This window comes from Carlito syrichta, unplaced genomic scaffold, assembly GCF_000164805.1.
Source record: "Carlito syrichta isolate Samal-C Ts95f unplaced genomic scaffold, Tarsius_syrichta-2.0.1 Scaffold304728, whole genome shotgun sequence".
Lineage (NCBI taxonomy): Eukaryota > Metazoa > Chordata > Mammalia > Primates > Tarsiidae > Carlito > Carlito syrichta.
The window spans coordinates 110,996-136,156 of NW_007248824.1; the positions used below are offsets into that span (position 1 = coordinate 110,996).

At 36.6% G+C, this 25,161-nt stretch overlaps 2 pseudogenes across 1 annotated transcript; both read right to left on the reverse strand.

Moving 5' to 3' along the window:
* Nucleotides 1–19,125: 19,125 nt before the first annotated feature.
* Nucleotides 19,126–20,726, reverse strand: LOC103263118 (annotated as a pseudogene). The gene has a single exon (XR_504483.2). The product of XR_504483.2 is annotated as a tubulin alpha-1B chain-like (transcript).
* Nucleotides 20,727–22,094: 1,368 nt separating this feature from the next.
* LOC103263122 lies at nt 22,095–22,906 on the reverse strand (annotated as a pseudogene).
* Nucleotides 22,907–25,161: the final 2,255 nt, after the last annotated feature.

The following is a 25,161-nucleotide window of genomic DNA, read 5'->3' on the forward strand; positions in this document are numbered from 1 at the left end:
TGGCCGCTCTCGGCCACCGCTGGGCTCCGGCGATCCTTCCGCCTCAGCCTTCCAAGTAGCTGCAACTACAGGCTCGCGCTACCACGCCCCTGCTAATTGTTTGATTTATTGTAGAGATCAGGTCTCACCAAGTTGCCCAGGCGTGTCTCGAGCCTGCGGGCTCAGGCAATCCACTCAACTCAGCCTCCCAAAGCGCGGGATTACAAACTGAGCCACTGAGCCCAGCTCATAATAATCTTTAAAAACAGTGATTACCAACCTAGTATAATTTGACCCATCAGGTAACATTTGGCAATGTCTGGAGATATTTTTGGTCACAATGTTGGGAGACTGTGGTGGTGGTACTGCTGTTTCAGTCAAGGATTCATCTCTGGAATAACAACTATGACCAGAATTACCACTTGATTAAATTTTAAATAATACGCTGTCATTCTTAAAAATCCATCAATCTCCTACACCGATCTTATAAGCTAATTGAAGGAGAATGTGGTAGGCATCAAAACCTCTGCATCTCTGATCACTGCTACTGATAACTTAGCTATAGGCCGGAGATACTGACAAAAACCCCATAAAGTATAGAACAGCTCTCCACAGCAAAGGCTGATTAGGCCCCAAATGTCAATACTGCCAAGGTTGAGGTTGAGAAATCCTGCCTTAAACCAGTTGGTTTCTGTCCAAGTGTTTTACAAATCATATAATACTTTTGTGATTCAACCATATGTGTTATATATTCCCTTCCTGTTGTATAGTAGCTTTCAAGGCTTGTAGTATGTTTTCCTTTTGAAAATCTTGTCTTTGGGGTATATTTCCAGAAGGAGGATTGCCAGGTCATATGGAAGGTCAATTTTTAGTTCTTTTAGAAATTGCCACACTCTTTCCCACAAATGTTGAATTAGTTTGCACTCCCATCAACAGTGTAGAAGCGTTCCCTTTTCTTCCCATCCTCACCAGCATCTGTTATTTTTTGTTTTATTAATGATGGCCATTCTTTCTGAAATTATGTGGTATCTCAATGTGGTTTTGATTTGCATTTCCCTGATGATTAGTGAGGCTTTGCATTTTTTCACGTGTCTGCTGGCTGTTTGTATGACTTCTTTTGAGAAGTGTCTATTCATGTCTTTTGTCCACTTTTTAATGGGTCTATTTGATTTTTTCCTTTTGGCACATTTCCTTGTAGATCCTGAATGTTAGGCCTATATCAGATATACAGTTAGCAAATATTTTTTCCCATTCTGTGTGCTGTTTCCCCACTGTCTTGATTGTTTCTTTTGCTTTGCAGACACTTTTCAGATTATTCTACAAAAAATATAACGTGCACACATATTTTTTGAAGCACTATTCACAATAGTAAAAACAAGGAACCAACTGTGCTGCCCGTCAAAAGTGGACTAGATTAAAAACATTTTGTACATATACACAATGGAAAATTATGCAGCCATAAAGAAGGACACAATTATGTATTCTGTTTCCACTTGGAAGGACTTAGAAGTCAGTAATACTGAGTGATCTATCACAGAAACAAAGAACTGAGTATCACATGTTCTCACTCATAAGTGGACCCTGAACTATTAATAGCATAATACTATAAGAAAGGGATCGGCATTAGTGGGGCACTGCCAGGGGAGTTGGGGCACACATGACATTAATAAATGTGCCTGAACCTAATCCAGGCAAAGTGAGGTTCAATGGAAGGCCCAAACTTCACCTGTATGTAGGCCACTTATATACCTAATCCTTACTTGTATTGTACAGCTTTAAAATAAAAAAATAAATCTTATCTTTTTAGTTGTGTTTTGGTTATAAGCTCAATTTTCTTTGCTTTAAAGCACACTGGAAATTAGTTTTATATTTATTATACTCCCCAACAATTCCTCTACTCATTTATTTTACCATCTAATGAAAGAGACAAAAAAGGGAAAAGGCAGTAGCATTCTGAATACTATTATGAAGAGGTAGGGTATGCTATATGAGCTTACAGGAAAACAACTAGTACATGGCAATGTTGTTTATGAAGAATATCAGTTTTATTTATAACTTCCATTGTATACATCTTATTTGGTTTTCTTGCCCAGTTTACGTATAAGATGTTTCATTGAAATGCAAAATACAAGTAGTTATGGGAAGAATCTGATCGCAGGGTGAAAGTTCTCATTATTTTCCATTACCTGTAATGTGTGCCTTAGCAATGTGTAAATACCATTTATCAGAATGACTTTCCCTCTGAATTGGTTTTCTAGGGATTCTGTAACAAATTACAACAAACTTGGTGAAATTTAAAAATGCAGGAATTTAGTCTCTCACAGCTCTGAAGGCCAGAAATCCAAAATCAAAGTGTTGGCACAGTCACTCTCCCCTTGAAGACTCTAGGCGAGACTCTTTCTGTAGTTCTTCCAGCTTTTGGGGATTCTGACATCCTTAGCTTGTGGTAGTATAAGTCCAATTTCTGTCTCTGTCTTCACATAACCTCCTTCCTTGTGTCTCTTTGTGTCCTTTTTGTGTGTGTGTCTGTAATAAGACATGCATTGTATTTAGGTTCACCCTAAATCATTATAATCTGGTCTTGATGTTTACCTTAGTTGTATCTACAAAGACCCTATCTCCAAATAAAGTCACATCTTGAGGTTCTGGGTGGATATAAATTTTTGAGGAACACTATTAAACCCAACACACCTTCTATGTCTAATTTACAAAGCTTTTCTAAAACTTATTGAAAATGAGTATTGAATTTTTTCTAATGGCTTTGCTGTGTCTATCAAGATATTTGTATGATCTTTCTTCTTCATATCTTAGCATGTTGAATTATTTTGACCAATTTGTAAAATGTTAAAACACTTTTGCATTTGGAGAATAAAGCCAACTTACTGTGATATATCATTTTCTTTATAAATCTGTTTTTTGCATGTTATTATTTTTTAGATTTAAAAAAATCTGTGTTGAAAGGATAAATTTGCTTATAATTTTTCTTTCTTATAATGTTCTTGTCCCTTTAAAGAACTGTTCTGGTTATCATAAGGAAAGTATTAATAACTGGTTTATAACTCATCCTCTGAGTAATGGAAAGAGAGAGAAAGATAGATATGAATGCACATAATAGGAAGAAATGAATGACCTAGTCAAACCTTTAAAAAATGTACCAATGGGATCTTCTCCTAATGGTATTTATTAGAAGACTGATAATGAACTGTTATTAGTAGAATATATTTGGTTATTCTAGTTTTCTGATGATAAATGAACCGGTAGGTAGATTATGCTTTAGAAGACAAGACACAGTACACAGAAAAAATATCTTTAGTGTCTGATTTGTAATTATTGGAGTATAAAAGGAGATATTTTATGACCCAAATTACTTTCTTTTTTTGTAAGTGACATTTTACAAGCATCATTAGAGATTTAATTTCATTAAGAAAAATCTGGGTCAGGGTGAACCCAAATGCAATAAAAATAACCTGGAGAATTGTGTTGCCAGTTTCAGATTTCTGCTTCAGTGTGTATTACCCTTTGAATAAAGAAGTTTAGAAACTAAGGACTATGATTCTTGTGCATGATTTCACATGCAGAAACTCTGTTTTATCTTAGTCATATAAACGGTTTCTTCTTTTTATGTATTTTAAAGAATTTTATTTAGGAGTGGCTTTCCTCCTAAATGTTTGGAAGAATTCACTAGTGAAACCACTGAAGTATCTCTTTCTTTCCTTCTTTTTTTCCCCCCCAGTGGAAGAATATGTTAGGGTTCATTCAGGAGGCAGAAACCACACTATTTATTTGAACAATAAGAATTTAATTTAGAGAATCCTTTACTAGATATAATTGTTTAACTATTTAATTGGCAAGGTAAAACATTGTTAATATCTCCTCAGTCAAGCTAGTACTCGCACAATAAATCTATGAACAAAGAAGATATGATGGTAGAAAGAAAAAAATAATGTGTGGAATCCAGAGAGTGAGGTTCTTTCACAGGCTTTTGCTGGTTATTTTAAGTGCAGAAAGTTTGATGTGTCAGTAGCACAGATAGATTCTTGAAATGGTGCCATCTTTTGAGTACCGAAGTCAATCACTTGAAGGTAGTTGTTTCCAAACCATAGGAGACAGAGATTTGTCCTTACTGAGATTAATATATATTCCAAGGTTAGATTTTCTTTCTTAGTTTTAGTATATTGGCCAGCACTACTATTTAAGGGTTTATAGAGTGATTTTCAGTACAAAATTTTGCATAATATTTTCTCTTTTTTTTTTTTTTGAGTTGGAGTCTCTCTCTGTCGCCCAGACTGGAGTGCAGTGGCTGCTCCTGGCCACCGCAGCCTCGACCTGCTGGGCTCCGGCGATCCTTCCGCCTCAGCCTTCCGAGTAGCCGGAATTACAGGCGCGCGCTACCACGCCCGGCTGATTTTTTGATTTATTGTAGAGATGAGGTCTCACTGCCCAAGTGGTTCTCGAACCCGCGGGCTCAGGCAATCCACTCACCTCAGCCTCCCAAAGGAGCGGGATTACAGGCTGAGCCACCGACCCCGGCCGCATAATATTTTCTTAAACCTAGGGTACCCACTTTATAGCAAAGTGCACAAAAAGGTATACAATTAGAATAGCCACTGATCCTACCATATATTGCAACAACTGAGAGTTGTTAATCTTATAGAACACTGGAATAGCCTTTTAAAGTTGCAACTGAGGCACAGCTTAAAGCTAAGAGCCTGCAAAGTTGGAGGTCTGTGCTTGAAGACATATGCTTTGAACCAATGGCTTTTTGATGTTTCTGTGTCTCCTGTGAATAAAATACATAACTCTGTAAACCAAGGAATACAGAAAAATAACTTTTATTACCATGAATCTCAATGATCCTATGTAGTTTCTGTTTTCTGTTCCTGAAATGTTAGAATCTACTAGATTGGAGAGAATGCTTCTTTTGGGAGACACAGCATGGATTCTAAAACAACTAAAATTTTTAGCTGCTTTCCTGTCATTTGGGCTTCCTCATGTTGGAGGACTAGTAGGCAGAAGACTGGAATACCTCATGTTTATCCAATATTGGATAAAGATAGGGTGATGAAGTGAAGAGTTTGCCTAAAAGTAGGGATCCATCTGTGCACCACCACCAGGTATTTCCATGATTGGTGGAAACTGTAAAAGAAAAATTGTAGTAACAATAGACTGACAAGAACATTCTTACCAGGGATTCAAACTACTCATACGTAAACTAGGCCACTTCACTTGGCACACAACTTACATCAGCAGAAGTACTTGCAAACAGAGAATGAGGGGAATTAGAATGAATAATAGAAGAGGAGATGGCTACTATTAATTAGGAACAAAAATGCTGCTGTAACTTATTCTACTACCCTTTTGTTTTAAGTTTTATTGTGTGTATGAAACTGTGAGCAGATACCACTTTAAAGGATCTGTGATAGAATAGAGTGAAATTAAGTGAGGATTAAGTGTGTTAAAGGATGACCATAGCTTGGCATTAATTGTTTCTAAACAAGAAGATGATTCTCTACTACCAGCACCTGAAAGACTACCTACTGGTTTTTTTGTGGCCCCCTAACAGTCATATTATTCTGTGTGGGAGAGTGTGGATGTGCCAAGGAGTTAATGCACCTGCAAAAATGAAAACACAAAAACAAGACAGTCACATACCTTGATCTTTGATAGAGACAATTCTAAGTCACAGAATCTGTAGAGTCACTCGGGGCCACAGCAGGTTTGCATCCCAATTGTGTTTATCAACACAAAAATCCTTCATTCTCAGTATCACTTCCCCACTCCCTTACTGATGCATCAAAAATCAGCTTCCGAATAAACTACCTGTGAACATAATTTGTTTTGGGGTCTTCATCTGACAATCTGTTAATCAAAGTAAGTAGAGCTACTAGTTTTACCCATATAACTGTTCTATGTGATGATTGTTGACATTCACCAAAACAAGACTGTAATTTAATTGTGCGCCTGTAGGAAACAGGAGGGATATCATTTCTCATGGCCAAAATTTTAAAAAATTAAATCATAAAGCATAATTTATGAATAATGTTGCAGTCTACTAAAATAGCCCTTCTAATTGTTCCTTTCTCTTTTTAATCTTTCTTCACAGGAGATTCACACTTTTCATGGTAGTAAAAGCAGTTAAGTAAATGCTCATCAAAAGTTGTAGATATTTGCTGAATGAGGTAGATGATATGTCTAGTTTGGCTTGGATATCACTTTAAACAGCAGATGCTTAAGTGTAAACATTCAACGGGCAGGCAAATGCACAGTTTTGGAACTCAGATACATAGATCTGGCCATCGAAATCTGACATACTGCTTCTGTTTGCTCAATTTTTGTATTGCTATCTTCATATCTTTGTTCCTTAGTGTATAGATGACAAGATTCAAGGTAGGGGTAATAGCAAAGTCAGCAATGAATAGATATTTGTTAATTGATGATATGGGGAAATGCCACACACAGAGAAACATGCATGGAGTGAAAAAAAGAACAACCACAGTGATGTGAGCTGACAGCATGACATATGCCTTAGATAAGTCTTCTGAGGAATATTTCCAGACGGTAACCAAAATGAAGACATAGTAAAGGATTAGCAGAAAGAAGGTGCCCATGCTCATAAAGCCACTGTTGGCAGCAACAATGAACTTAGACTTGGCTCCATTTGTGCATGCAAATTTTATGGTCCTGGGGAAGTAACATTAAAAGCAGTATATTTTATTAAAGCCATAAAAATGCAAGTTCATAACAAAAGCAGACTGAGACAGCATGGATAACTCTAGTAACCCAGTCAGTGACCATGAATAAAACACATCTTTTAGGGTTCATAATGTTCAAGTAGTGAAGAGGCTTGCATGTTACTGTGTACCTGTCAAATGCCATGGCTATGAGCAACACCATCTTCACTCCTCCCATGGTTGGATGAAGCATATATGTGTCATACAACCTTGGAAGGAAACGACTATGTATTCATTAAAAAGGTCTGAGATCATTTTGGTGATCATGGTAGTAGAAAGACCCACATCAGTGAGGGACTGTTTGACCAGCAGGTAGTACATAGGAGAATGTAAGTGAGAAATCAATGATTACCAAAAACATAATGAAGAGATTCCTCAGGATAATCCCTGAATAGGACAAGGAGAATGTAAACATGAGGACAACTTTAGTTTCTCAATAACTAGAGAGTTTCAGTAATACAAACTCAGAAAACAAGGAGTCATTTAGCCTGTCCATTATTGACTTAGAAAAACTGATTTCAAAATATCTGTGAATGGAAAATGACAAAAAATCAGAGTCAATGGTACTAATGTATATTCTTTATTGATATTGCTAGTTTGTCCTATGGGTTACTTATACTAGAGTTAAAAAATCATTGAATTGGATCATAAAAAATAAAAAATAAAAGCACTATAGTGATCAAGAGAGTGATTAGAAAAAAGAGAAAATATATAAATGGAAACAAATTGGATTACTGTTTTTCTTATTCAGTTCTCAAATCAGACTTTTTGCTTTGTTGGTTTTTTTTTTGCTTCTCAAGGATGGACTAAATGACATTTTCCATGATCACTCACCTAGGTATTGTCCTATCCTGATAATCTCAATTAATAAAAATTATTCACACATGAATGCATCCTCACTAAACTTGCAAATTTTTCTTAGCTGAATTTCTTGCTTCACTAGTCAAATCAGGATTTTGGGACTCTGTGTAATGCATTTCACCTTATTTCACTTTATGTGTGTTCCCTTCTAATTGTTCTTTTCTCTTGCCGAGCTTCATTGGCAAGGCCAACTTCACTTTTTGCTTGTTTGATAACATAAGCATTCCAATTTCCACAGATTATTTTTATAGGTAAATAATTTGGATTCTCAATATTCTATATAATAATCACTTTTCAATCTTTTTTTGTTCGATCTCCCTGCAGTATTTTATGCTTTTTATTATGACCTTGTTTTTGTAACTTTCTCTACCCTTGGTGTTTTGGCTTCTATTGCCTGCCAACAGTAATTCCATTTGTTCAGGTAGTGGGCTGAAATCTTTCAGTTTTAGAAGAGAGTAACCCTATTCTAGATTGAAAACATTATGCATTATTTTTTAAAACCAGTTGTTATAATTTCATTATTCCTGGCCATGGATTTGTCTTAGACGGGGCATGTGACCCAGACAGTTCAATGAAATGTAAACCAATATCTTTTCTGAAGGGTTTTCCTTCTCAAGTAAAAGGAAAACTTTCGTAGGGGAAGGTTTCTTTTCTGGTCTATTTTTTCCTGTATATAATACTAATGCTATGCCATAGGTAAAGCAAGCAAGAAACTCTAAAGTATGTAAAGTTAGCAAAACGTTTTTAGAAAGGAATTAGGATCCAAGGGCATGTTGAGCCACTTAAACAAAGCCTGCCATGGTCTCTCTTCAGATTTCTTGTATTGTAAAACAAAACAAAACAAAACAAAGCGCAAACTCTAGTTTATTTGATCCACTGTAAATTAGGTTGTCTGTTAATTGCAACTCACTGCAATCTGAATGTTTCTATGACAACTGTCCCCTAATGGTTCTCTTAGATTTCTGACTTCTTTTCTATATCTTTCTTTGACACAATGATTATTTGTCCTCTGCTCACCCTTAATATTTGGTATCACTCAGAGTTCTGACCCAAGTTTTTGTTTCTAATTCAATGCCAGTTTACTTATTTATGCCAGTACCTACATATTCACTTCAAAGTTCATAACTTTTTTTCCTGAATCCTAGAGTTATAAATTCAGAACTGTATGTGGTATGTACAAATGGGGAGTTCCACTTCCACCTTCAAGTTAACTGTTCAAAACTGAACTCATGATCTTATCTACTATATAATTTACTGCAATCTACTCTATTCTACTCAAATGCCTTAATGAATATCATTACTATTCTCACAGATGCCCACTGTAGACACCTATTGTCTGTCCTCATTCTTTTTCTGTCTCGTTGTACAGTTTTTACTCTCAAATATTTCTTGATTTGGTTCCTTTTTCTCTTTCTCTACATTTCCCGCAACACTTCTTGTTTTCATTTTCTGCATTTTCTCATCTTGTCAGTTGAAGAAACCACTGAATGATATGTCTGCCTTCATTCTTTCTCAAGTCCTGATCATCCTATACTCTACTTCCAGAGCTGTCTACATAAAAATCAAATATGATCATGTGACTTTCCAACTAAAATCCTTAGGCAGGTCTATCAAGAGAAAATTCTTGAGGTCCCACATAATATCGCATAAGACTCTGAGTGAAGATGACATAATTTGATTTCAGAGGGTATTTTTATAAAAAATTTTAGGAAATGAATATACTGCAGAATTACTGGATACATTTCAAAATGGATTCCTGATTTTAAGAAAAGTAGTAGTAAAATAGGAAGTATGAGAAGTATTTATTCAAAGTGCTTTTAATGGAAATTTTTAAACCAAGAGTCAACTTCTGACTATAGATGAAATATTAAAAGTAAGAACATAAGACAGGAAACCTGCTAGTACTATGATTCAACAATGTACTATAAAGTTTACAAGAGGATTAAATCAAATAATATTATTGAGGAAGAAGTAGCAAAACAGCAATCACTGATTGGTAGATCACACAATTGTCTGCCTCAAAAACTGAAGATAATTATATGGAAAATATTAAATGGGATAAGATTATTTAAATAAATATCAAAGTAATTGTTAAAGTATGATAAAAGATGTCATTTGTATAGGAAACAAATGTGCTGTGTATGCATTCTTTTAAAAAATATTTATTTGGCTGTGCTCGGTGGCTCAGCCTATAATCCTGCATTTTGGGAGGCCAAGGTGAGTGGATTGCCTGAGCCCGTGGGTTCGAGACCCGCCTGGGGAACTTGGCGAGAACTCATCTGCACAATAAATAAATTAAAAAAAAAATTAGCCGGGCGTGGTAGCACGCGCCTGTAGTTCCAGTTACTTGGAAGGCTGAGGCGGAAGGATCGCCGGAGCCCAGCAGGTCGAGGTTGCGGTGGCTGGGAGCGGCCACAGCACTGCAGTCTGGGCGACAGTGAGACTCCAACTTAAAAAAAATAAAAATAAAAATAAAAAATAAAAAATATTTATTTTACTAATATATTTAAAACTAAATAAAATGAGAGATCAAACGATGTTACTTAAAAAAAAAAGAGAAACTGCAGGTTATAAAAACATCCATTCTCAAGTAACCAATTTATGGAATTGCTGCAGTTCTTATTGAAAGTTTAGTGAAAATCTGTTGGAGGATTACAGAGAGGCCCAAAAGCCCATTTTACAACTCAGGAAAATTTTATAAAGAAAACATAATGAGTGTTGTGGGAGAAAAGTGAATGCTTTCTGGAAAAGAAATGTATCATAAACACTGATTAATCTGACTAAATTGTACATAAAATGGAATAAAAAGAGACAGTCAAAAACTAGATACATATTAAGAAATTGAGCATATGATAAAGTGCTACAATTATGTAGGAAAATGAAGGATTACTTAAAATTTCATAGTATTTGGTAGTTGCTAAATATGTAGCTCAACACTGGAAACGAAATTATAAGTGTATTACCATGCATCTTATGCCAAAATAAAATGTAGTGATTAGAAGACTTAAATGTAAAAGCAAAATTATAAATTTTACCAGTATATTGCCAGTTTTATTTTATTTTTCTATTTAAAGATGGGGGGTACAATTCAGGATTAGGTATAAAAACGGTCATCATACAGGTAAAGTATGGACCTCCTTTGGTCCTCATTTCTCCTGGTTTGAGAAGATCAGGTACACTTATTGATGTTGTGTGTCCCCTTCTCTCCCCACCTCCCAGAGCTGGAAGTATTCCGCTACTGCCAATCCCTATCTTATAGTATTATGATAAATGTTCAGGGTTCACTTATGAGTGAGAGCATGTGGTACTCAGTTCTTTGTTTCTATGATAGATCATTGAGTATTATAGACTCTGAATCCATCCAGCTTGCTTCAAAGTTCATGTTTGTCTCTCTTTATGGCTGCATAATGTTCCATTGTGTGTATGTACCCATTTTCAAAATCCAGTCCAGTTTCAATGAGCAGCACAGTTGGTTCCATGTTTTTGCTATTGCAAATAGTGCTATAATAAACATGCGTGTGCAGTATCTTTTTCACAGAATGATTTGAGTTCCCCTGGGTATATTCCCAGGAGGGGGATTGCTGAGTCATATGGAAGGTCAATTTCTAGTTCTATTAGAAACTGCCACACTGTTTTCCATAGAGGTTGGACTAGTTGGCATTCCCATCAGTAATGTAGAAGTATTCCCCTTTCTCCACATCCATGCCAGCATCTGCTGCTTTTTGAGTTATTAATGATGGCCATTCTTATTGGGGATAGGTGGTATCTCAATGTGGTTTTGATTTGCATTTCTCTGATGATTAGTGAGGCTGAGCATTTTTTCATGTGCCTGTTGACTGCTCCTATGTCTTCTGAGAAATGTCTATACATGTTTTTTGCCCACTTTGTAATGGGGCTGTTTGTTTTTTTTCCTTCTGGCACATTTGAGTTCCTTGTAGATCCTGGATGTGTTAGGTCTTTGTCAGATATACAGTTGATAAACACTTTTCCCCTTCCGTGGGTTGTCTCCCCACTTCCTTTATGGTTTCTTTTGCTTGAAGAAGCTTTTCAGTTTAATAAGGTCCCACTTGTCTATCTTATCTGTTATGCCATGATTGGACATCTGGAGTTTTGATCAGGAATTGGTTGCCTATTCCAATTCCCATAAACTAGTCTCCTGCGTTTTCTAAGATTCTTATAGTTTGAAGTTTTACATTTAGTGGGAGGTATTACACATCCAGACTTTAAACTTTACTATAAGACTACAATAATCAAAACAGCCTGGTATTGGTGCAAGAACTGGCATATAGACCAAGGGAACAGGATAGCGATTCTGGAAGCAAAACCTCAATTTCTCAACTAGCTCATCTTCGACAAAGACTCCATCAAAAGGAGAATCTGTTCAGTAAATGGTTCTGGGAAAACTGGCTGACCACTTGCAGAAGATTGAAACAGGACCCCTACCTATCACCATACACAAAAATAAACTCTAAGTGGATCAAAGGCATAATTATAAAATTTTAATAAAATACAAATGATTAATTTTTTTAAAATTTGAAATTAAGAAGGACTTTCTCAGTTTACCCCAAATTTAGAAACCAAGCTCCATCTTTATTTTACTTCCTGAACAGAATGATTAAACCTGTTGTTGCTGTCGAATTGGGGAAGCAGTGCTTCTCAGTCTCAGCTAATAGGAATGTGAAGAGTACAATCATTCCAGACAGCAAAGGAGTAATAGAAGTAAATAATCTTTTAACTATGATACATCAATCCAATTTCATAAAATTAATTGAAGAAAATAAGTGGACAAATAGAAAACATTTTTGAACATTCATTTTACTTTAATCGTATTTCTTATGACTCCAAGTGGAAAAAGATTGTTGGAAAACAAGGAACTGCTTAAGTAAGTAAATGGATAAATTCAGACAATGTAGGCTTTATAGATGATTTTTAAATCTATGTTAATTAGCATGGGAGAATACCAGTAAATCAAGGAAACAGTAATAGAGTATAAATCTTTTGACCAGGTGCAGTGGCCCATGCCTGTAATCCCAGAACTTTGGAAGACTGAGTTGGGAGGATCACTTAAGCCCAGGAGTTTGAGACCAGCCTAGGAAACATAGTCAGACCTTGTCTCTACACACACACACACACTAGCTGGGTGTCATGGTGCATGCCTGTAGTCCTAGCTGTTCAAGAGGCTGAGGCAGGAGGATTGTTTTAGCTGTGGTGAGCCATGATTGTGCCACTGCACTCACTATAGCCTGGGTGACAGGGTAAGATCTCCAACTCAAAAGTAGATAAATATATATATTTTTAAATTTTAGGGGGACCAGATAGCATTTTGCACCAGTAAATAGTCAAGATTTACTAAAAAATTCTACAGGTAGTAAGATTTTAAATTATTTTCTGCTGTTTTCCCCCCAGCTTGGTCTATTCTGTTTTTAGACATATCATTTATTGTTTTTCTAATTTATAAACAAGATGTATCAAAATTAATAGAGAGAAAGGAAAAAATTATATGGGATCAGTTTACAATACACAGTATAATGCAGTGTGTTAGAGCACAGACACAGGAGCCAACTGTTTGCATCCTCAGATCTTCCTGACTAGCTGTGTACTAGAATGAGTTACTGAACTGCCAGGTGCCTCTGTTTCTTCATCTGTAAAAAACAGATATTAAGAGTTACTTCCTCCTGTGGTTGTTTTGAAAATTAAGTGAGTTAAAACCAGAAGAAAACATTAGAAAATGCTCTGGCATATGGCAAATGTCAAATAGGTGTTACCTTTTTAAGCTAGGAAAATAGTAGATTACAAAGTAATAAGAACATAATGACTCTGAGAATAATGAGAATAGAATATAGCATGTCCCAGAATAACATTGTTTTGTGCAATGTTGTTTCATTATCATGTTGATGAAAGAAAAATGGTTTCCTGGCTGGGGTCACTGTGTGTGTGTGTAGTTTGCATGGTCTTTATTTAGAGGATTAGAGATGTTTTTTGACCAGAAATTATGCCACAGGAATTTAACTCTTGTTTAGATGAATTAGCCTGGTGTAAGATTAGTTGTGTTACATGTCATTTCAATTAAAGTCAGTTTTTAAGAACCTACAGACAACATTAAGTGATGACTTACTGTATAGTGTATGAAGCATGAATTGTGTAGAAGAGAAAAAAAATCAATACAAGAAAGCAGTGCAGAAACAACATGAACAACATGAGAACTAGAACATTTTTTTATTTACTTTTTTTTTGTGAGTTGGATTTCACTCTGTTGTCCAGGCTGGAATGCGGTGGCAAGATCACAGATTACCATGACCTTGACCTCTTGGGCTCAGGTAATCTTTCTCCTTCATCCTCCTGAACAGCTTGGACTACAGGCACACACCACAATGTCCAGCTAATATTTTGATTTTTTGTTTTTTTAGAAATGAGATCTATGTTGCCTATGCTGGTCTTGTACTCCTTGGGCTCAAGTGATCCTTTTGCCTTAGCTTCCCAAAATGTTGAGATTATAGATGTGAGTCACCATGCCTGGCCTATTTGCAAAATTGAAGCCATAAATATTTGTTTTCAGCCAGACCTGATCTTCATCTTAGAAATCCAAACTATAAGAAAACAAGAGGCAATGTGAATATGTAATTACATGATTTATTATTATCTAAACTAAATTGACCAATGTCAAAAGAAATGACCTGCTTTATTTGTTCACTAGTTTAAAAACATGAACATTTGAATTCATACATTAACATTAAATAAAAAATTAATTTACCTTTTATTTCAAAGAAAGAAAAATTTTTACCCCTGCAGACTTTGTTTCAAGCTTAATGAATGTTTTCTTCTTCACAAAAATATTAAGTGAGTTAAAGCAAGAAGAAAACATTAGAAAATGCTCTGGCATATGGCAAATGTGCCATATTCCTCCAAGAGCAACTAAGCATAAGTTTTATCCTCATCTTCTTTTGTGTTCATTCTACACTTTCAACCCCTGTGCTTTTTTTTCATAGTTTTACAGTATAGATTTCCTTGGGCCAATAATTGGCCCACACTTAAAATAACTTTCACCACCATAACACTATGCATAATGGGGATTGGGGAGGCAATTTAGTAAGAGAAAAACTTGTTTGTTGCTCAAACACTCACTTTTTGGTGGCAACCCCTAACCCTTAAACATCTGGTACTCCTTTTAGTATTTTTACTAGAAATACTTCAGTGATCAAACAGGCCTTAACCTCAGTTCAGGTATCCTGTAAAACAGCATCTATGACATAATTTTAAGAAATTTCTTGGAAGAGATATCTGTGAAGAGCACAGGTTAAAGGGGAAATGAGAATGGGGAAATGGATCAGTAGCAGGCAGGGAAAGCCTTAATAACTAAATGCCAGTGTGGCCCTGTGAAAGAAGACAGGGAAGGAGGAAGGAAGGAGGATTGGGTGGAGTAGCCTCAGACAACAGTGCAGCTCTGAGAAAGTCACCCAGCTTGATGGGAGTTCCAGGGTAAAGTTTGTCTACTGGAGGAATTCCACAATGGGAAGGAATGTCCCAGCTCTAGTGCACTCACTGTTGTCAGTCATTGGATTGGAACAGCATGAGGACAATGTGGCTTGAGTGAATGCTGTTGCAGAAACTTAAGTGGCAAGTGGAAGTTGTCAGCCAATTGCACTCTTTAAAGCAAGTTCTGTCTTGGAAGGAGGTATGGGTGGTGCAATCCTATGGCTAATTACAGTGTTGGCTCTCCTCTTCCTATTATATAGTGGACTCCACTCAATCTGAAGTCTTTGAAGTTTTCATTGTGTGAGTACTTTTGAATTTGCTTTGATAAAGTCCTATTTTTCTTTGATAAAACATGTTGGCTTATGAAACACTATTCAACCTACCTTTATATTCATGTCTCCACTCAAATTCGTTCAAGTCATCAATTTAGTTTCTTTTGAGGAAAACAAATGAAACAGACAATATTGTGTGTTAAATGTTATTATGAGTAGGTAGACTGTCTTAAACTTGGAGATTCTATATAAAAATTATCTAAGTTGTGAACAAAGTATTGTCTATGAAGAATAACAAATTATTTCTGTTTTTAAATACATTTTTATTTAGTTCTCTTGCCTTATTTAATTGGCCAGGACTTCTAATAAATGAAAATATCCATGTTTTGAGGAAGCATTTTTTTTCTTACTCCCAGTCTCAGCTGGGGCAACATTCCACTATTTTATCATGAAATAAAATTTGTGTTGAAGATATTTTGTAAATTCCTTTATCAGATTGGGTAATTTTCATTCTATGCCAACATTTTAAAGAATTTTTTCATGAAAACGCATTAGATTTTATCATATACTTTTTCTGTATTTATTGTGCGGTTTGTGTCATTCTTCCTTTTGTTTAACCTGGCGATTGATTTTCAGTTGTTAAATCAACCTTGTACTTTAGGTGTAAACGTAATTTTTCATAATATATTATTCTTATATATTTTCTCAGTATCTCTTTTATTATTTTGCTTAGAATTTTTGTCACTATGTTCATGAGAGTGAATGGCCCATACTTTTTCTTTCTTATATCTTTGTGAGGTTTTCATGTTGAATTTATGCTAGCTTTATAAACGAATTGATAGAAACAGCTAGCAGCTAGTCTGAAGCCCATTATCTCTACTTCATGAATATCCTGTCAGAAAAAATGTATAGAAGGAAAGATAGAAATGACCTAGTAGAACCCCTTACAAACATGCTAATTGACCTCCTGAAGGAGTATTTACTATTAAAAAGAAATGGAGAGTCTTCACCCAAGGAAGCTTTTTAGCAGGAAACACTTGATCTATGTAGTTTGCTAATGGTCAATCAACCTGGAAATTATTGATTTATTGGGTAGAGCCAGCTGGAAAATATCAGTGTTATCTATGTAATTATCGGTGTAAAAGTTGAAGATCTTTCATGATCATGATAAGCTCCCTTTTTGACAGTAAGGCTATACATGCATCGTTAGAGTCTAGTCTTCATTTGTTATAGCTGGCTCAGGGTACATTTTAAAACAGTGTGGACAAACCTAGAAAGTCACTTTGGTGTTCTCAGAATTCTTCCTGCTTCACCTGTGTCTTGCAGTTGCTTGCAGCTTTTGACATATTGATAAAGTTTGATATTGGACAGTATTTCTGATAATTCTGCTGTTATTTCAGCCTGCCCCAAAAGTGTTTTCTCTTGTTCTCTTTTCAAGGGAGTTTATGTAAAATATTTTTCATTTTTTTTTTCTTTTCCTAAGTATTTCTGAGTGTTCATAAGTGAAGCCACTTAGAGTTCAGGTTTTTCTTTTTGGTTTTGGTTTTGTTTTTGGAAAATTGTATTAGGGTATTAGCAAAGAGAAAATACATGTTAGTTGAACAGATAGTATTTAACATAAGAATAACCAAATATATAGTCATTAACTGAGTATATGAAACTCTAAAAAGAGAACTCTAAATTATTAAGGAAGTAGTAACTGTAGGAAGAAACTACCATCCGTAGGACTGGGGGTAACAAGGAAAATAAACTAGGACTTTTGAAATTTAGTGATTTAGAAAAGGAGTCTTAAAGAGTTGAAAGTAGACCTGTTGGAACTAGTGTATCTTGGTTACTGGTTGTTTCTCTGACTCAGAGAAGCACCGTAGGCCCGTGACCCCGAAATGTGAAGACAAAGTCCCAGCATGCTGGTGCTATTATCTCTGAGTCTTTTTTTAAATGCATATATAATAATGCCCCTATAAGCATGACTGTGGCTGTACTCTATACTCACTACATTTATTGTGTTTTCATTAGCCTTCAGTTCACAAACTAAAAAAAATTTCCTTGTGATTATTTTTTCTTTATTTTAAAGATGTGGGGTACAATTCTGGGTTAGGTGCATAAGTGGTCATCATACAGGTGAAGTTTGGGCCTCCAATTGGTCCTCACTTCACCTGCTTTGGGATCAGGTACCCTTATTAGTATTATGTGCTTCCCCTCCTCCGCCAGTGATCGGCCTCTCCCAATGCCTTTCATGTAGTATTATGATAAATGTTCAGGGTCCACTCATGAGTGAGAACATGTGGTACTCAGTTCTTTGTTGCTGTGATAGATCACTGAGTATGATGGACTCTAAATCCATCCAAATTATTGCAAAGTCCATAATTTTGTCCTTTTTAATAGTTGCATAATATTCCATCATGTGTATGTACCTCCACCCCCCTTTTTAAAATCTAGTCCACTTTCCATGGGCAGCACGGTTGGTTCCATGTTTTTGCTATTGTGAATAGTGCAATAAACATGCATGTGTAGGCATATTTTTGGAGAATAATTTGAGTTCCTCCGGGTATATTCCCAGAAGGGGGATTGCTGGGTCATATGGAAAGTCGATTTTTAGATCTTTTAGAAATCATCACGCTGTTTTCCACAGAGGTTGTACTAATTTACAGTGGAAAGATAGTCCACAGAATGAAAAATATTTACCAACTGTATATCTGACAAAAACCTAACATCCAGGATCTACAAGGAACTCAAATGTTCCAAAAGGTAAAAAAAAACCCTATTAAAAAGTGGACAAAAATATGAATAGACATTTCTCAGAAGAAGACGTAAGAGCAGTCAACAGATCCATAAAAAAATGCTCAGCATCACTAATCATCAAACCAAAACCCCACTGAGATACCACCTAACTCGTCAGGATGATCATCACTAATAAATCAAAAAACAACAGATGCTGTAGAGGATGCATTGTGATTCTTTTTGAAGCATCAATTATTTAGAAGTGAATAATGTTAAACTGCTGATGAGTTCCATAAAATTCATATGCATAGAAACCAGAGGGCAGTAGGACCTCATTTGTAGTCTACAAAAACTAATGATACAGTCCAGCAAAGACTTGTTCAAGATGCCCTTTTGTTATGTTCTGTTCTGTTCAAAGGAAAGTTAGAAAACATGTACATGCAGGCTTCAAATTACTCATGAAATAAAGTAAGGTCAATCAGTACAATGGAGATAGTTTAATATCAGAATATTACAAGAAATCACTATTGTGTCCCATGTAGGACTGTAGTCTACAAAAACTAATTATACAGCCCAGCAAAGACTCGTTCAAGATGTCCTTTTGTTATGTTCTGTTCTGTTCACAGGAAAGTGAGAAAATATGTTACATGCAGGCTTCAAATTACTCATGAAGTAAAGTTAGGTCAGTGGGCACAATGGAGATAATTTAATCTCAGAAATATTACAAGAAATCACTATTATGTCCCCATATAGGACTGTAGGCAAAAATGAGTGATGCTTCCATGATCATCTCATTTGGGGAAACTATGATTATAATTACTTATATAGCCTTGTTAGATTCATTATATTGTCACTATGACCCCTTAATTCATTGGCACTGAGGTAATTGGTTTGTCACCATTAGCTTGTTAGGTATCTGTATAGAGATGAGAATCAAAAATTATGACTTTTCACTGTGCATGGGAATAGATTAGAAATTAAGATACTATAAATTATACATATATGAAAAGGACTTTCATCATCTAAGGATATAGAATATGCAATATTATACAAGTTAATTTATTATCTATTTATTTATTTATATCTTAAAATTTTTACTTTGAGCCATGATGGAAAAATCTTACAGGTACACATGGAAAAGACATGATCACCACTGAGTGAAAACAATCTAACCAGAAAGCTTCAATGCCTGTCAGCTAATGTTGGAATGAAATTCTGGGAGGTGACATGCTGCAGGGCTGAAAGGATAGTATTAGTATTCCTCTCCTTCTTCCTCTCCCTCTCCTTCAACGGAATCCACACCAACCTCCTCATAATCCTTTCCAAGGGTAGCCATGTCCTCACAGGCCTCAGTAAACTCTCCTTCCTCCATCCCCTCACCCATGTACCACTGAACAAATGCATGCTTGGCATCTATCAGGTCAAACTTGTGATCGAGGCAAGCCCAGGCCTCAGCAATGGCTGTAGTATTGTTCAGCATGCACACAGTTCTCTTCACCTTGGCCAGGTCTCCACCAGGCACCATGGTGGGAGGTTGGTAATTAATGCCAACTTTGAAGCCAATGGGACACCAGTCTGCAAACTGGATGCTGCGCTTGGTCTTGATGGTGGCAACGGCAGTACTGATGTCTTTGGGAACCACATCATCACAGTACAACGGGCTACAAGTCATGCATTTACCACGGCAAGGGTCACATTTCACCATCTGATTGGCTGGCTCAAAGCAAGCATTGGTGATCTTTGCTACAGAAAGCTGTTCATGATAGGCTTTCTCAGCAGAGATGACAGCATCGTATGTGGCCAGAAGGAAGTGAATGTGAGGATACGGCACCAGGTTGGTCTAGAATTCTGTTGGTCAACATTCAGGGTTCCATCAAATCTGAGGGAAACGGTGATAGAGGACACAATCTGGCTAATAAGACGGTTAAGGTTAGTGTAGGTTGGGCGCTCAATATCAAGGTTTCTACACAGATGTTATAGATGGCCTCATTGGCTACCATGAAGGCACAGAGTGCTCTAGGGTGGTGTGGGTGGTGAGGATGGAGTTGTAGGGCTCAGCTACAGCTGTGGAAACCTGGGGGCTGGGTAAATGGAAAACACCAGCTTGGACTTCTTGCCATAATCCACAGAGAGAAGTTTCACCAGCAGGGAGGTGAGCCCAGACCCAGTTCCTCCACCAAAGCTGTGGAAAACTGAGAAGCCATGAAGACCTGTGCACTGGTCAGCCACCTTGCGAATTTGGTCTAAGATGAGGTCAATGATCTCCTTGCCAATAGTGTAGTGCCCTCAGCACAGTTGTTGACCACATCTTCCTTGCCTGTGATGAATTGTTCAGGGTGGGAGAGCTGGCAGTAGGTGGCAGTGAGAACTTCGTAAATGACCGTGGGTTCTAGGTCTACAAACACTGCCCTGGGCACATGCTTGCCAGTGCCCGACTCACTGAAGAATGTGTTGATGGAGTCATCTCCTCCCCCAATGATCTTGTCATTTGGCATCTGGTCATCGGGCTGGATGCCCTGTTCCAGGCAGTACAGCTCCCAGCAGACATTGACAATCTGGACACCAGCCTGGCTGATGTGGATGGAGATACACTCACGCATAGTGGCTAAGTGTTAGGAGAAGAAGGAGACTGGAGCAGACACTGGGTCCTGGCTACCGTCCCTGACAAGCTAAGAGTCGAGGTAAGTAATGCACTGAGGAGCTATTTTATTTTAAAAGATCATATTATATTGATATAACTGGATTTGCTCATTCTAACTTTACTTATAATAGAAACAAACTATATGCATTTTTCTTCTCTATTTTGCTATATATATAAAATAAATGTATTTCATAAAGGCATTATACAAATACATATGCAAACATATGTAAATATGTATTCATTTATGTATTATTTATGGGAGGAGAATGTCAGATGAGGGCATCCTTAAAAGCAGACCATTTGTTAGGTATATAACCCAGAATCATATAGCTTACCTTCACTTTTTAGTGAATGAATAGTTAATTGTATTGTGATGTTTTTAATTGATGGTTGATCCTTGGTTTTCTTCTTATCAGTTTAAATCATTAGTTTTGAAGCAATGCATACTTCCTTCCCATGCTCATAGCTGTCTTAATCTTATTTCCTTATGTTAGGTAAAACTACAACCAAAAAAAAATTTCTTAATTGAGATAAGAATATTTTGAAGGATAACAAACATTTCTCCCTGTGTATTTAAGGAAAAGCAATTCTAGGGAAACTCTACATTAATATCAACAATTAAGACTTGAAAACAGGCCAGGTGTGGTAGCTCATGCTTGTTATCTCAGCACTTTGGAGGCTGAGGTGGCAGGATTGCTTGAACCCAGAAGTTAGTCAGGTGTGTTGATGAGTGCCTGTATTCCCAGCTACTCGGGAGGCTGAGGCAGAAGGATCACCTGAGCCCAGGAAATCGAGGCTGAGGTGAATTGTAATTGTGCCACTGCTCTCCAGCCTGTACATAATGAGATCTCAAATTAAAAAAAGAAAAAACCTTGAAATTTAAAATTAAAAAGATTATGTCATGGATCATGAGGAAATAGTATTATGGTTTGATTCATTTATCATTTTGTTTTCTAAGTACTCAAATATATTTAGTACCCTCTTCAGCTAAGTTAGAATTAGGATGAATAAATTTTAGAAATGGGAATAATGACAACTAACTCAAAGTGATTTTGTAAGTAATGCATAATCTAGGTAAAGTGTGTTGAGAACATAAGTAGTGTTTAATAAATCATGGCAATTGTTTTTATAATTATTATTGTTATCATATGGTAATTTTTGAACACATATAAGGGAATATTTATACAGAATTATTATTTCCTTCAAGTTGTAAGAATCGAAATGCTGGATTTTTGAACATATTTTTATAATGGAAAAAGCATAGACCATACATCTGAGACTATGCATGGCTTATAGATTGAATAAATAATATCCACAGTTCAGTTTATAGCTCAGAATTAAGTTTCTGATTATATGAGATATCTAACAAGTATTCTTTGAATCCATATGCTGATTTGTCAGTCTCTTATGGCCTTCTTAATTTCTCAATGTTTAAATGGCTGGATTCAGGAGATGTGTGATTACTATGTAATATATAGCAAGAAACTTGTCCACCCAAGTGATGCTGAGTGGCCACGGGTAGATGAAGATGCAAGGTCCAAAGAACAGCAACACCACCGTGATGTGGGAAATACAGGCAGAGAGTGCTTTTGATGCTCCATCTTTAGAGTGAGGACAGACAGTTAATAAGATATAAGTATAGGAGATCAGCAAGAGAACGAAGGAAGTTGCTGCCAAAGTCCCACTGTCAGCATTTATTACTCTTCCCAAAGTATAAGTATCTATGCAGGCTAGTTTGATCATCAAAGGTATATCACAGAAAAAGCTATCCACTACTTTGGGTCCACAGAAGGGCAGGACCCACATCATTGCCAGTTGACTCATAACATGCACAATGCCAATGATTCATGATATCAAAACTAGCCAGTTGCATTTTTGTCTGCCCATAAAACTGGAGCAATGTAGTGGCTTACAGATGGCCACATAACTGTTGTAGGCCATTGTCACAAGAAGTACCATCTCACTTCTTCCAAAAAAATGCACACAGAGAATCTGATTCATGAAGCCTCCCCCCCACAAATGGTCTTATTTTCCTTTAGAAAGATTGTGGTTGGTTTAGGGGTGGTTACTAAGGAAAGGCAGAAGTAAGCAAATGAGAGGTTGGCTAAAAGGAAGCACCTGGGAGACTGAAGACGATGGGGGATGTCAGTGATGATTAATAGCACAACAAGGAGGTAACCCACAACAGTCGTCAGGTAGAGTATAGAAAATGACAATAAGAGGACCATTGGAAGCTCCCTTGAAATAGAATGTCCCTCCAAACTAAACCCAGATACAGTTGATAGATTTGCTTCTTCCATTTAGTATATATAGTATTTTTCCATGGTACTCAAAGAGAATAATATGAACTAAGAATTTCTGGAATAGAAAGAAGTTAAAGACAGGTACTAGTGAGCAGATACTAGTGAGCAGATCAATATGTCTCATGTATAAAATGTAGTAAACTCAAAATTGAAAATAAATGTTTTCACGAATTCAGATGTGTGCACAACTTCTTGGCTAAAAAAGGGGAGCTATGTGTAGAAGTATAAATCAAACACTTTACTCATTAGAAGTAAAAATTCTTATGGCTATCAAAAATAAATTATCCGATTTAAAATGTTAGAGTAAATGTTCTTCATGAGTAATTTCTCTATGTCTTTTTGTTGCTGTTGTTGTTGTTGCAGGTTAGGGAGGTCTCACTCTGTTGTCCAGACTTGAGGCCAGTAGTGGCACAATCATGGATCACTGCAGCCCTGACCTCTTGGGCTCAGGCAATCTTTCCACCTTGGCCTCTTGAGTAACTAGCTATGTTTGTGATTTTTCATAGAAACCTAGTTTTGCTGTGTTGCCCAGGCTGGTTTCAAACTTCTGGGCTCAAGAAAACTTCCTACCTTGGCTTCCCAAGTGCTGGGATTATAAGGCATGAGCCACCATGCCCAGCAACTTCTCTAAGTCTTGAATCTACCTCTCCTCCAGGGAATCAGACAGATTTGTCTTCAATGCACAGCTGTAAAATATATTTGGAGGCTCCTTATTTTACTAGGCAAGATCTAGAGAAATAACTTAATGTTGCATTTCTAATACAAATGCTTACTTCTCAGAAATAAATCTATTGCTAAGTGGATATGTACAAGCAGAGTGAATTGAACTAAAGTCTATCACAAACTATGGGAGTAACTGTCCAATGAATAACTTAAGAACGGATGCTTATGTTTCAAAAGAGACTCCAGATACAGACTACACAATTCTAGCACTATATATTTCCCTGTATTTTAAATTTCCTCACAAGAGGTTTTGTCCTCAAAATCATATATTCCTTGGCTTGAGTAATGACACTTATTTTCATACATTGACTGACCCTTGACTCTCAGTCACTGATAAAAGAGATTTCTTTTTTGAGATTAGCTTAAGTAATAGATATGGAAAGCTACTTTAGTCTTGACTGTCCTTTATGAGAGAAAAGACAAAATTCTAAGTTCATTTGGATTTAAAATATTCATTTATATTATTTAAATTGACTTTCATGGAAATATTTAGACTTTCTGTAAGGCAGAAAGCCAAGTCCTTTTTAAAATTCCTCCCTTTCTCCTCCCTCTCCTTCCATCTTATTTCCCCCCTTTCTTTCTTCTCTTGTCTTCCTTTATCTCAATCCCTCTCTATTTTTGCCTTTATCCTTTTCAGGCTAGAAACTGGATAATTAAAAAGTTAACTGACAGGTACATGTTATGTACCAGGTCTGTTTTCCACAGAGGCTGTACTAGTTTTCACTCCCACCAACAGTGTAGAAGTGTTCCCTTTTCGCCACATCCTCTCCAGCATTCGTTGTTCTTTGAGTTATTGAAGATAACCATCCTGACTGGAGTTAGGTGGTATCCTAGTGTAGTTTTAATTTAATGCCATTGCTTTTAAAAGTCATTTCAATATCATTATTTGTCTTCAAATTGGACTGTACCTCACCCTATGAATGTTAGTGACTGAGTTTTTCTGCATTTACTACTTTGGCCAAATAATGGAACAACCAAAATACAAAAATAATTAGAAAATATTAGGGTAGTTGAACGGCATGTACAAATGGTTCTTTCCAAATGAGCATCCAGGAATTTGAGATTGTAAACGATGCATTTAGTTAGTGTGTGAGACTCTATAGAATTGGATTAGTTGAGAGAGAAAACCTATAATATTTTTGGTAAGCATATCAACTAAATTGTCGGGAGTGGATGTGATGTGGGGAGCAGATGAGCACTGTCACTGTAGCAGGCCTTGAGTAAAGGCACCAAGCAAAGGCAAGGTCTCACTTAATGGCCACAAGTTTGTAGGCAAGGTCTCGCTTGGAAGCTCTGCATCCTAGCCAAAGGCAGGTTGTGAGGGATGCAGCCTGCTACATGATATGGTGTCTCAGATGCCCACACATCTGGGTGCACATAGTACAGGTAAAGCCTTAGCTACAACAAGATAACTGTGGAACAGCTTGCCTTTTAGGCAGCAACTTAATTCCGTTATT